Below are 10,919 nucleotides of genomic sequence, written 5' to 3' on the forward strand. Positions count from 1 at the left end.
GGGGCAGGGGATATGCTCTCCCTCTACCCTTACAGCAATACACATCAGATTGGTTCATATTCTTCCTCCTCTCTCCATTGCCCCCTGTTCTCCCATCCCTTTTCCCCACCTCCATCCATTCCTTCTCTCCTTCCCTCTCCCTGTCCTTCCCCCTCTTTTACTCTCATTCAGTTTCAGGGATTTCCCCACCCACCCCCTGAATTTTCCCAACACCCCCCCTCAGTTTTGTGAACTAATTACATGCAATGTTGCCACTTTAGTGATTGTTTGGAAATTTGAATTGAAATTGAAACATTAATACACACTTTAAAAGCATATAAAGTATATGATAAAATACCTGTATCTGAAAAAGTATACTAGATTTGAAAAGTATGAACACAGACTAGCTTCCTTATACAGCTTTTGGTTTTTTTGTGACAATGTCAGTGCATTCGTTTAGGTGATGTTGGCCAACCTAATAATTTCAAATTATGATCTGTAAGCAAAGTCTAAATGAGCTCTCTCTGACAGCTAGTGATGAGCTGGGGGCTGGGGGAAAAGGCTTCAGGACTAGATTGTATTTACAGTCACACCTAATCTACCTAGGTATCCAGCAAACAGAGCTGTGTTGCCCAAGTGACAGATTTTGGCTGGGGTTGGGTTACAAACCACTTGACTGTGTGGGGTAATGAAATCTTGCTATTCTTATTGTATGAGTACAGGGCAGTAGAACTGCCCTTAGCCTGTGCTGATTGAGGGCAAGGGAGAGGGTGGGGACAGGTGTTTTGCCTGATGGTCTGCCTGAGTCACCAGTACTATTTGACCTGCCCCTCTCCCCTGTTTAAAGACGGAGCTGATTAGGCTTCATAGAGAGTCTTTTGGTTTGTTAAGGGACCACTAGAGCGGAAATCTCTGATAGTCTGGTCTAAGTGCTTAGACCCGCTGTGGGACAGTGTTTCTGTGGAAGAGACGGCCCAGGTTCCCCCCACCGAGAGCTGAAATCACTGAGAGTTGGGTGGAACCGTGAGAGATCGACTCTCAGAGGTCACAGTGGCAGGTGGCAGCGGAAGGTGACAGCACAGGGCCTTTGGGGCAGAGCAACAGAGCGAATGCTGGCATGACAAACAGCGGCCAGAGCATTGGACTATGTTTTAGTGACTTTTCTCCAGAAGCTAGATTTGTGACTGGGAAACTTATATAAATATATGTTTCCTAGTACACCAAGATTTTTAAAATGCATTATTTGCCAAGGTCATTATCTCACATCATCGCTATCTCAAGAAGTCATTATCTTGGGGAGTTTCTGTACTAAACTTTTTTTTATTATTATAATTATTTTTTATGTAAAAACGGCTATATTGGGTCAGATTAATGGTCCATCTATCCCAGTATCCTGTCTTCCAGCAGTGACTGTTCCGGGTGCTTCAGAGGGAATGAACAGAACAGGGAATCATCGATTGATCCATCCCCTGTCGTCCACTCCCAGCTTCTGGCGAACAGAGGCTAGGGACTTTCAGATCATGATGTTGCATCCCTGCCCTTCCTGGCTAATAGCCATTGATGGAGCTAACCTCCATGAATTTATCTAGTTCTTTTTTTAACCCTGTTACAATTTTGGCCTTCACAACATCCCTGGCAAAAAGTTCCACAGGTGACTGCGTTGTGTGAAGAAATACTTCCTTTTGTTTGGTATAAACTTACTGCCTATTAATTTCATTGAGCGACCCCTGGTTCTTGTGTTAAGTGAAGGGATAAATAACACTTCCTTATTCATTTTCTCCTCACCAATCAAGATTGTATAAGACTCTATCATATCCACTCTTAGTCGTCCCTTTTCCAAGCGGAAAAGGCCCAGTCTTCTCTCCTCATATGGAATCTGTTCCACACCCCTAATCATTTTTGTTGCCCTTCTCCGTACCTTTTCCAATTCCAATATATCTTTTTTGAGATGGGATGACCAGAACTACATGCAGTATTTAAGATGTGGGCATGTCATGGATTTATATAGTAAAAGTGGAGGAGCTTGGTTTGCCAGACTGATCAGCAAAGCCAATACTGACAACCGACATGAAAAGGTTGCAAAACACCATGCCTCTGGACTGCACCAACATGCAGAAAGCCTGCTAAGCCAGTCACTGTCAAAGCCAATTTTAGAAGAACTTAATGAGGCTGTTAAGAATGCTGGAGACACAACTCAGTTTATGACAGGTTTCAGAGTAACAGCCGTGTTAGTCTGTATTCGCAAAAAGAAAAGGAGGACTTGTGGCACCTTAGAGACTAACCAATTTATTAGAGCATAAGCTTTCGTGAGCTACAGCTCACTTCCTCAGATGCATCTTGGCAGTTGTCTTAAAATTGGTACTTGGCAGTTGTCTTAAAATTACTGCAACTGTTATTACTGGCTTTGAAAAGTATCCACTAAGATAGGACAGATCTAAGTCGTGAGGCTGGTGGACTACTTTTGTTACGAAGTTCAGAGAAGACTCTCGCCATTCTCTCTCTTGTAAGTCTATTGTTGAATCCACCTGGGTCATTAAACAATGTCATCCAGGCATCTGCTACAACAGTAGTAGATCTTTGTCCAGAAATAGAAGCTATCCTTGGATCAATCAGAGATATCCATTGAAAACGTACTGGAAGAAGCAAAGACTTCAGTCCAGAAGTTGACTAATGAAGGTACTTATATTGACTCCATAAGTGAAGAGGACAATAAATGTTTGTTAAGCCAGATGAAAAAGTACACAGACTTGATTCTTACAACTCTACAATAGAGATTTCTGGATTCTATTCAACCTCCACGTAGCTTTTACAGATGCCTGTCTTATAAAACACTCGCAGTTGAGTGGAGTGAGGCACTCCCAGCAATGAGGCTGCTATGTGATCAGGACAGAATAGAGAATTTTGAACACAGAGTGGAATATCATATGACGAACGAATGAAGATTTAACTTCAACTTCTTTATCATTACTAGTGGTTGGACCCAATCTTTGTGCTGTGTTTCCTGGGATGAAAGAAGTAGGAATTCATCTCTTGCTAATCCCAGTCACAACAGCTACAGTTGAGCATATTTTTTCCTCATTTAATAGAATTTTGTGTTCTGAAAGAAGTCGCCTTCTGCCTGATCATGAGCATATCATGAAGGACTGGAAGTAACAGACACACAAGAAGACACCAAAGAGTGCAAAATTACAACAAGAAACCAAGACCGATGTGGACGTAATGCTTCATAGTAGGCTTGAGTAGCCAACTTTCATTTTTGTGACTATTTTAAAACATGAGATAAATCTAATAAAATGGTTGTGAAACATTTTCCAGCTTTTACTATGGTGCCATACAGCCCACCTTTGCCCTCACGGTGTCAGCCCTCATCGGCCCTCACCACCACCACCCCCAAATATTCCAACACCCCCCCCCCAATTTCAATTCCTGGGGTAAACACTGGGGGGAATATTTTTCACCACAACCTCCAGGGCGGTAATTTTACAGGTGGGCCCCTTCCAACTGAACAAACAGCATGAGCCAATTCCAGGAAGGGAAACACCCCATTGCTGCTGCAAGCGGGGCATAGTGTGAACTCAGGAAATGGAAACAAAGCCTGTCCCACTGCCCGGAGGGAGCCATGGCTGCAGAGAGCCCCTTGGAAAGTCTCCAGGAGGAAGCGACATGTCCCGTCTGTCTGGAGTATTTCACAGAACCTGTCACTCTGGAGTGTGGGCACAATTTCTGCCAAGCCTGCATTGCCCAGTGCTGGGAGGGACCCAACACAGCCGCCTCCTGCCCTCAGTGCAGAGAAACTGTGCAACAGGGAAACCTCAGGCCCAACAGGCAGCTGGCAAATGTTGTAGAAATTGCCAGATGGCTGAGTTTCCAGGCAGCGAAGGGAGCAGGAGGGGACGGGGTGTGTGGGGAGCACCAGGAGACTCTGAAAATGTTCTGTGAAGAGGATCAAACCCCCATCTGTGTGATCTGCAGAGAGTCCCGGGCTCACTGCACTCACAGAGTGGTTCCCATACAGGAAGCTGCCCAGGAGTACAAGGTACCAAGTTGCTGTCCGGTCTAATGAGTAATAACTTTGGATTTGAATTACAGGGAAATGGCATCACAAGTTGCCCGAGACAGGTGTAACTGTGTCATTCAGCTGTGTGTAGCCTTCATTGCATGAAAGATGCTGTACAAATTAATGAGACTCCAGCCTGGCAAAAAAGGCAAGAGATGAAGATTTTAAAATTGTCTGATGTGGGAAAGTTTTCTCTGAGCAGCTGAATCCTTTTCAAACCCAGCTCCCACCATGAAATAAAGGAACTCTCTGCAGACTGGAAGCTATTAAATGACAAATGAGGTTTGACTCACAGGAGCGGCCGGCCAGTCTATGTGAGAGTACTGCCTTCAGGCTGGAGAAGGGGGAGCTACAAGCTGTGGCTGTTATTACTGATTGTATCACAGTGTTTATTATGGTTATTTGCATCCCCTACAGACCCCAGATGAGATCTGACCTCGATTGTAGGGGGTCCCGCACAAAACCCAGCGAGGGACAATCCCTGCCCTGAGCCATTTACTGTCTAACTGGATAAGAGAGTCAAAAGGTGGGAGGGAAAACTGAGGCACAAAAAGGAGAAGTGACTTGTCCAAGGTCACTCAGTAGGTCAATGTCAGAGCTGGGTATAAACCCCCATTTTTACAAGCCCAAGCCCGGTGCCCTAACCACTAGGCTATGTTGCCCCCCTCACCCCCCCCCAGCAGCACTGAGCAGTGATGAAGTGCAGACAGTAGGAGGAAAAGACTCCTTGATAAAAGCCCAAGGCCCAGCAGGGAGAGGAGGTTTCCCACTGCGATTCTGAACTCCCGTGTTGCTCCAGGAAGCGTTAAACTCAGATGCTGCCGGCCTGTACTAGAGGAGATCACTGGGCTAAACACTGTGTGGACTCCAAGCACCTTCAGGCCACACACAAAAGGGCTCCAGACAGTGCAGGTCCATGCCAAGTACCACTGGGATTAGACTGGGTTGTAGCCAAACTAACCCCAGGCTGGAGCTGACGGGTGCCAGTCTGACCTGTTCTGTGGTGTACGTGGGCAAGGCCCAGCCAGAGTGGTTCCATGAGTCCCACCAGGCAGCCTTTTGAAATCTCCCAGAATCCACTGCTTCCGGGATTTTTACTAGGGAATGGAAAAGTGGGGACCTGCCCAGGGGGCATTGCCACTGAAAGGGTTTAGGGCAGCACTGGGGCAAACCCCAACCGTTCTTTATACAAATCTGCCTGTCTAATTAGGGCGGCCACTGGGGCATCCCCAGAACATAGGACATGCCCACGCCTGCCTGCATGGGCCCTCCCACGCCTGAATTGGTCAGCCTGAGTGGGCCCACCACCACCTTTGTCAGCGCACCTCCACTGGCATCATTCTGCATGGAAGTGCTACTCCCACCCCTGCCCCCACCCCCACTAGTGTTCTCCTGCGTCCTCAATCTCCTCTTCTCTCTTTTTCATTGGCCAAAGCCACGTCCAGTGCTGGGTCCCTGCCGGACAGCGATAGGGCTCCACCAAACTGGGACTCTGCAACTTCAAACCAGACGAGTGGCCTCCCGACGTCTCATGGGGTTTGCCCTGGCGCTTGGACCAGCTCTGCCCAACCAGTGCCATCCCTACAGCTTCAGGGCTGAAATCCCAGCCCATATTGAAACCCTGGTGGCTTCTGGGATTTGTATCACTTGGTTCGTTAAACCTTCTACAAAACAGATATATTGATTCACCCCCATGTGACTTTAGTGTCCTGTTATGTGCTGTACCACTAATCAATTCACAAATACCAGTAAAGCTTGGTTATAATTGAGTCTCTCTCTAATTACTGAAAAGACTGAACCTGAATTGGTAACAAGTCTGAATATGACATGTTCCTAGTCTGCATTGAGAAGGTTTCATCTCCTTGGTGGTCCTGATGACACAAAATGATTAGGACCAACAATCATCTTGGGTTTTGGATGGAAAAACAAACAGCTCCACACCCCTCTCAACCATTCAAATAAAAGCTCCCAAATCATTTCTGTTTCTTCAGGAAAGAATCCAGGCCCATTTGAAGGCTCTGAGGGAAGAGAGAGAAAAGCTCCTGGGATTTAAAGTGATTGGAGAGGGGAAAAGCCTGGAGTATCTGGTAGGTTCCTGTTGATATTAACCAGCAGGGACTGGCCGTGGGAGGTCTGTTTGGAGGCAGACTCCTGTGTGGCCTTGGTGAATGTGGACTTGTGTGTGTTTCTCCCTGATCATGGATTGCTGGGTTAGATTCATGTGTAGACAAGTCCTTAGCTTCCATTTCAGTTGATGAGTTAATGTCTAGCCCTTGTGGCTTTCCCAGAAATCCTCTCCAGGTGAACTGAATGTCCCTGTGAGGTGCTGTCCACTGTGTCTGGTCATTTCGTGCATTAACATGTTTGTTTCTTTTTTGACCCCTGGTGCCTCTGTCAGAGGCTGGCTCCTGCCTCCTGCTGCTCTGGGTCTGAATTCCCAGACATCATGAATAACATAATATGCTAACATGGCAGGCATGGAAATCTCCCTTTCAGAGATATAGGGGTTGAAGGGGAAGCTGTGTCACCTCCCTGCGGGACTGGCTGCCTCAGGATAGTGGGGATGAAATATGGGCCTTTCACTGCTGGGGCCCTGGTTATCATTCAGCCCAGGACAGCCGTGGTCAAGAGTCTTTCCCACCTGAGGACTGTTTGGAGACCTGTGTGGAATGAGCTGGGGAGGGGGGAGTTGGTGTCTCAGTCTAGTTCCTAGGGGACAGATTTCTACAGCTGGGAGAAGTCAAGAAATTCTAACTCCAGGCCCATTAGAGCAGAGACTCACTAGTAAGCACTTATCATGAGTCACACAATGAAATATAATCACGTGAAATTGTGTCTCTCCAGGTGGGAGAAGGGGAAGTTCCAGCAGCCAGAGGAGATTTCTCCTGAACTGGAAGAGCAAGTCAGCGATTTCTCCCAGAAAACTCTTGCGCTATTGGAGGCTCTGAGGAAGTTCGAAGGTACCTAGAAGGGATCTAGGAGGGGGAACTGGGATCAGTGTCTGAGACTGCGGGAAGAGAATGGCGCTGGTCTATTGGTTCATAATTAGATGATGCTTCTATTTAATTGTTGGATGAGAATGCCACACACTTAGGGTCCAAGACACTCAGATTGAATAATTCAACCCCTTATTTGTTCCAAAAGCATGTCTTGCTATTACAACTACTACCGAAGTAAAAATGACAGACATAATGAAAGAAATGCTGCCCAGCTACTTTCTCCAGGGGCATAGGCAGGTCATGATGCATTTCTCCTATGATGCTCCAACTACCCCTCACAATGTCTAACGTATTATACGCATCCAGATTATATATTTATTAGTTCTTTTCCAATAACCTTTGTGTGTTATGCATTGTATCATCTAACTGGCAGGACTTTTGCTGTCCGAGCTATTTTCAAGTTATTCTCGTTTCTGATTCGTTCATTATCAGTCATTACACACTGATGTGCACGGGTCACTTTGACCCTTTTCTCCACATGGGATTTTTTGGACTTTGCTCACTGCTTCTTGGCAGTACATTTTGGGTGTCTGCTGTCTTTAAGCACATTGTGTGGTGAAAACATCTCCTTGTCCTACATAGCAATTTATGAACACATCACTTAATAACAAGGTCACTTAAGGCAACATTTCCCTTATATCAAACACAATGATTTCTGAAAATCTTATTTAATCCTATAAAAGAAAAGGTTCTACCAATCCCAAAGAATCAGACACATCATCTCCCAGGTTAATGAATGTTTCAGATCTTACCCAAATACATGCTACAGCCATTTTTTATTAACTAAACGAAACTTTATTAAAAACAAAAGAGAGAGAGAGTATGGTTAAAAGATGAATACACATACAGACGTGAGTTTGATTTATCGAGGTTCAGATCCATAGCAGAGATGGCAAGCTTTCTAGCTGTAAAGAGTTCTTTCAGAAATAGTTCATAGTCCAATGTCCAATATCACCTTCAGGGCGTACCAGCATAACTGAGACCTCAGTCTTGCGACTCAAACTTCCCCTGATGAAGCCTAAGCAGATCTGAGATGACAGAATCAGGACCCAAGGATCTTTTATACAAGGTCTTTTGACAAGTTGGGAGTTCAAAAGGATGTTGGTTCCATTGCTGGGAAATGCCTAAATGAGAGAGGAAAGAGGTTTCAGACCTTTTTATATTAAACACCCGAGCGTGTCTCTGTTTCTGTGTCATGATGAAAACACATTTCTAGGAGTTCAGAGTGGTGATGTTGTTATAAATATAAAAGCCTGAAATCTCACCTCTCTTATCCTTTCCCCCTCCAGACACTCTGCTGTCTGCACTGGAGAGAAAAAGAAGGCAACCATAGGAACTCACAGACAAGGTGAGATTGCAGCCTCTTCCCAGTGCTGGCCCCTCTCTGTGGCCCCAGCCCTGCTCCCCTTCCCCCGAGGCCCTGCCCCATGGCCAGGCCAGAAGCCAGAGCTGGGCTCCCACCCAGGGAGCCCGAGCAGCACTGGGTGCACCCTCCACCTGCCCTGGTGTGGCACACTCTGGGGAGCGGGGACATGGGGCGGGGACTGCTCTTAGGCCCCCCAGATACCCACCCAGGGCAGGTGGAGGGTCAAGGGCTCTCCCAAGCAGCCAAGGCTCCCAGCCTGGCCAGGGGTCCCAGGCTTGGCGGGAAGAGGAGTAATGGGGCAGGGCCACAGAGTGGGCGGGGCCACTGGTGGTGGGCCCTCGTGTCCCACCCCCAACTTCTACGAAGGGTCCGGAACGCCTGGGGAAATCCAAAGCTGACATCGCACAAACAATCTTGACACTGACCTTAGTGCTGAGTTCATGCCCATGCTGATGAACAGAAACACTCCCTGAGCAGCACCCAAACAGAGCTCTCTGCCCTGCGGGCTGACACATCCCTCTGCTTCACCCCAGTGCAGGGGGTCTCCCCATCACTCTTCTCCAACATCCTGCCTTTCCTTTGGGCAGGGCTGGGCTCTCCCATGAGAGCTGCTCACTGCTTCATAGACTTGGGAGACGCTCTCTCTCTGACACTGCCAGCTCCTCCTTTCTCTCTAGGCTGGGGATGGGGCTACCCCACCCAATGCCACCTGCTACTCTCTGGTTTTAAGCAGCTCTTCCCCAATGCTGCATCTTCCTCTCTGTTCCCCAGTGTGGGAGTGGAGGCTGACTTTAGGGGACAGATCTTTCCTCTGGGATATAAAGCTGGTACCTGCCTTCTCTGCTCCTTCAATAAAAGCTTCTGACACCTTCCTGGCTGTGTCTCTGCCACTGGGAATGGAGCAGCCCCAGCAGGGGGAGCAGGGAGCTGAAGCTTCTGGAAGCAAATGAGAAACAGAGTGAGGAAGTGCAGTGACATCTCTGCTCAGTCCCAGGTGCCCAGGACAGAGGCAGCTCCCTGGGATCCAGGACTGTCCTAGCCAGAACAGGGCTGCTGGAGAGTGTAAGAAATGGTCCCAGCCTCCCCCAGGGCTGAGCTCTGCCCCTAACGCTCTGATTCTCTCTCCCCAGCGAATGTGACTCTGGATCCAGACACGGTTTTTCCCCAACTCGTCCTGTCTGAGGATGGGAAAAGTGTGAGACGGGGAGACACGCGGCAGCGACTGCCCGACAACCCTGAGAGATTTGACTCTGCGCTCTGTGTGCTGGGCTGTGAGGGATTCACCTCGGGGAGACATTGCTGGGAGGTGGCGGTGGGGGGTGAAGGATGCTGGGCCGTGGGGGTGGCCAGAGCGTCTGTGGGGAGGAAGGGAGGGATCAGCTGTAGCCCTGCGCGGGGGATCTGGGCCCTGGAGCAGTGGGAGGGTCAGTTCCAGGCTCTCACCTCCCCTGCGACCCCCCTGCCCCTGAGCCGGGCCCCCAGCAGGATCCGGGTTTGTCTGGACTGTGGCCGGGGGCAGGTGACATTTATCGATGCTGGTGACGAGGCCCCGATCTTCACTTTCCCGCCGGGCTCCGTCCCTGGGGGGAGAATCCGCCCCTGCCTCCGGGTGGGGGGGGATCCCGGCTCCGCCTGCGTCCCTGAGACATGGGGAGGGGGCGGGGGGAAATATTCCAGGGGGGACCCTGAGATCAGCCTCTCTAGCCTCACACACCCTTGTCTCTATGACCTCTGCCTGTGGACTTTCTATCATGCCGCCTCTATGACCATGGAGGTTGCTTCCCTCTCAACTCTGCACCGCCTGGACTGTCAAACCATAGAGAGCATGGAGGGAGCGAGGTAGAGAAGCCGATCTCATCTCTGCCCAGGGATTGTGCGGCCTGTTTGTCACTGTCCTCTATGAGCCAGGAGGACTCTGGGGATCCTGGGTCTGACAGTGCCACTGAGACATGGCGGGGAACAGCCCACTGGGCATGGAAAAATGGGTCTCTCTAGCCACAGTCATCCTAGCCCCTATGCCCTGGAGGACTCCTGTCTACCCAACCCTCTGGCCTCTTAGCTCTATGGCCCCTGGAAGCTCCTCCCTCCTCGCACCACCAGGAATGGGAGGGGGGAGAACTCCTAGGGGTGCAGGAGGGGGAAAGGGGCCCTGAGGAGCAGAGGTGGGGGCTGTGGGGTCACAACTAGTGGAGGGGTTGGGGGCAGAAGTGATGTGGGGTTGGGGGGCAGAATTAATGTTGGGCTGGGGACAGGCAGATGTGGGGTGGCAGGGACACCGAATTAGTTAATTGGGATTTGGCATTTTGGGAAGAAGCTGGGAGCTCTGCACCAGCCAGGAGCCTGGGAGAGGGAGACCAAGGGACTGGGGAGTGCGCATTCATCCCAATATCCAGTAGAAATGAGTGGCTAGCGTAGACTCTTCCTACATCGGTAGAAGGGTTTTGCAATCAGTGCAGTAAATCCACCCCTAGGCGAGGCAGTAGCTAGGGCAACAAAGAATTCCCTTGACCTATCTGCA

The 10,919-nt window shown here is 49.1% G+C and overlaps 1 pseudogene; it reads left to right on the forward strand.

The window, feature by feature from the left end:
* Positions 1 to 3,493: 3,493 nt before the first annotated feature.
* LOC140897508 (zinc finger protein RFP-like) lies at positions 3,494 to 10,244 on the forward strand (annotated as a pseudogene).
* The last annotated feature ends 675 nt before the right edge of the window (positions 10,245 to 10,919 follow it).

This window comes from Lepidochelys kempii, chromosome 14, assembly GCF_965140285.1.
Source record: "Lepidochelys kempii isolate rLepKem1 chromosome 14, rLepKem1.hap1, whole genome shotgun sequence".
Classification (NCBI taxonomy): domain Eukaryota; kingdom Metazoa; phylum Chordata; order Testudines; family Cheloniidae; genus Lepidochelys; species Lepidochelys kempii.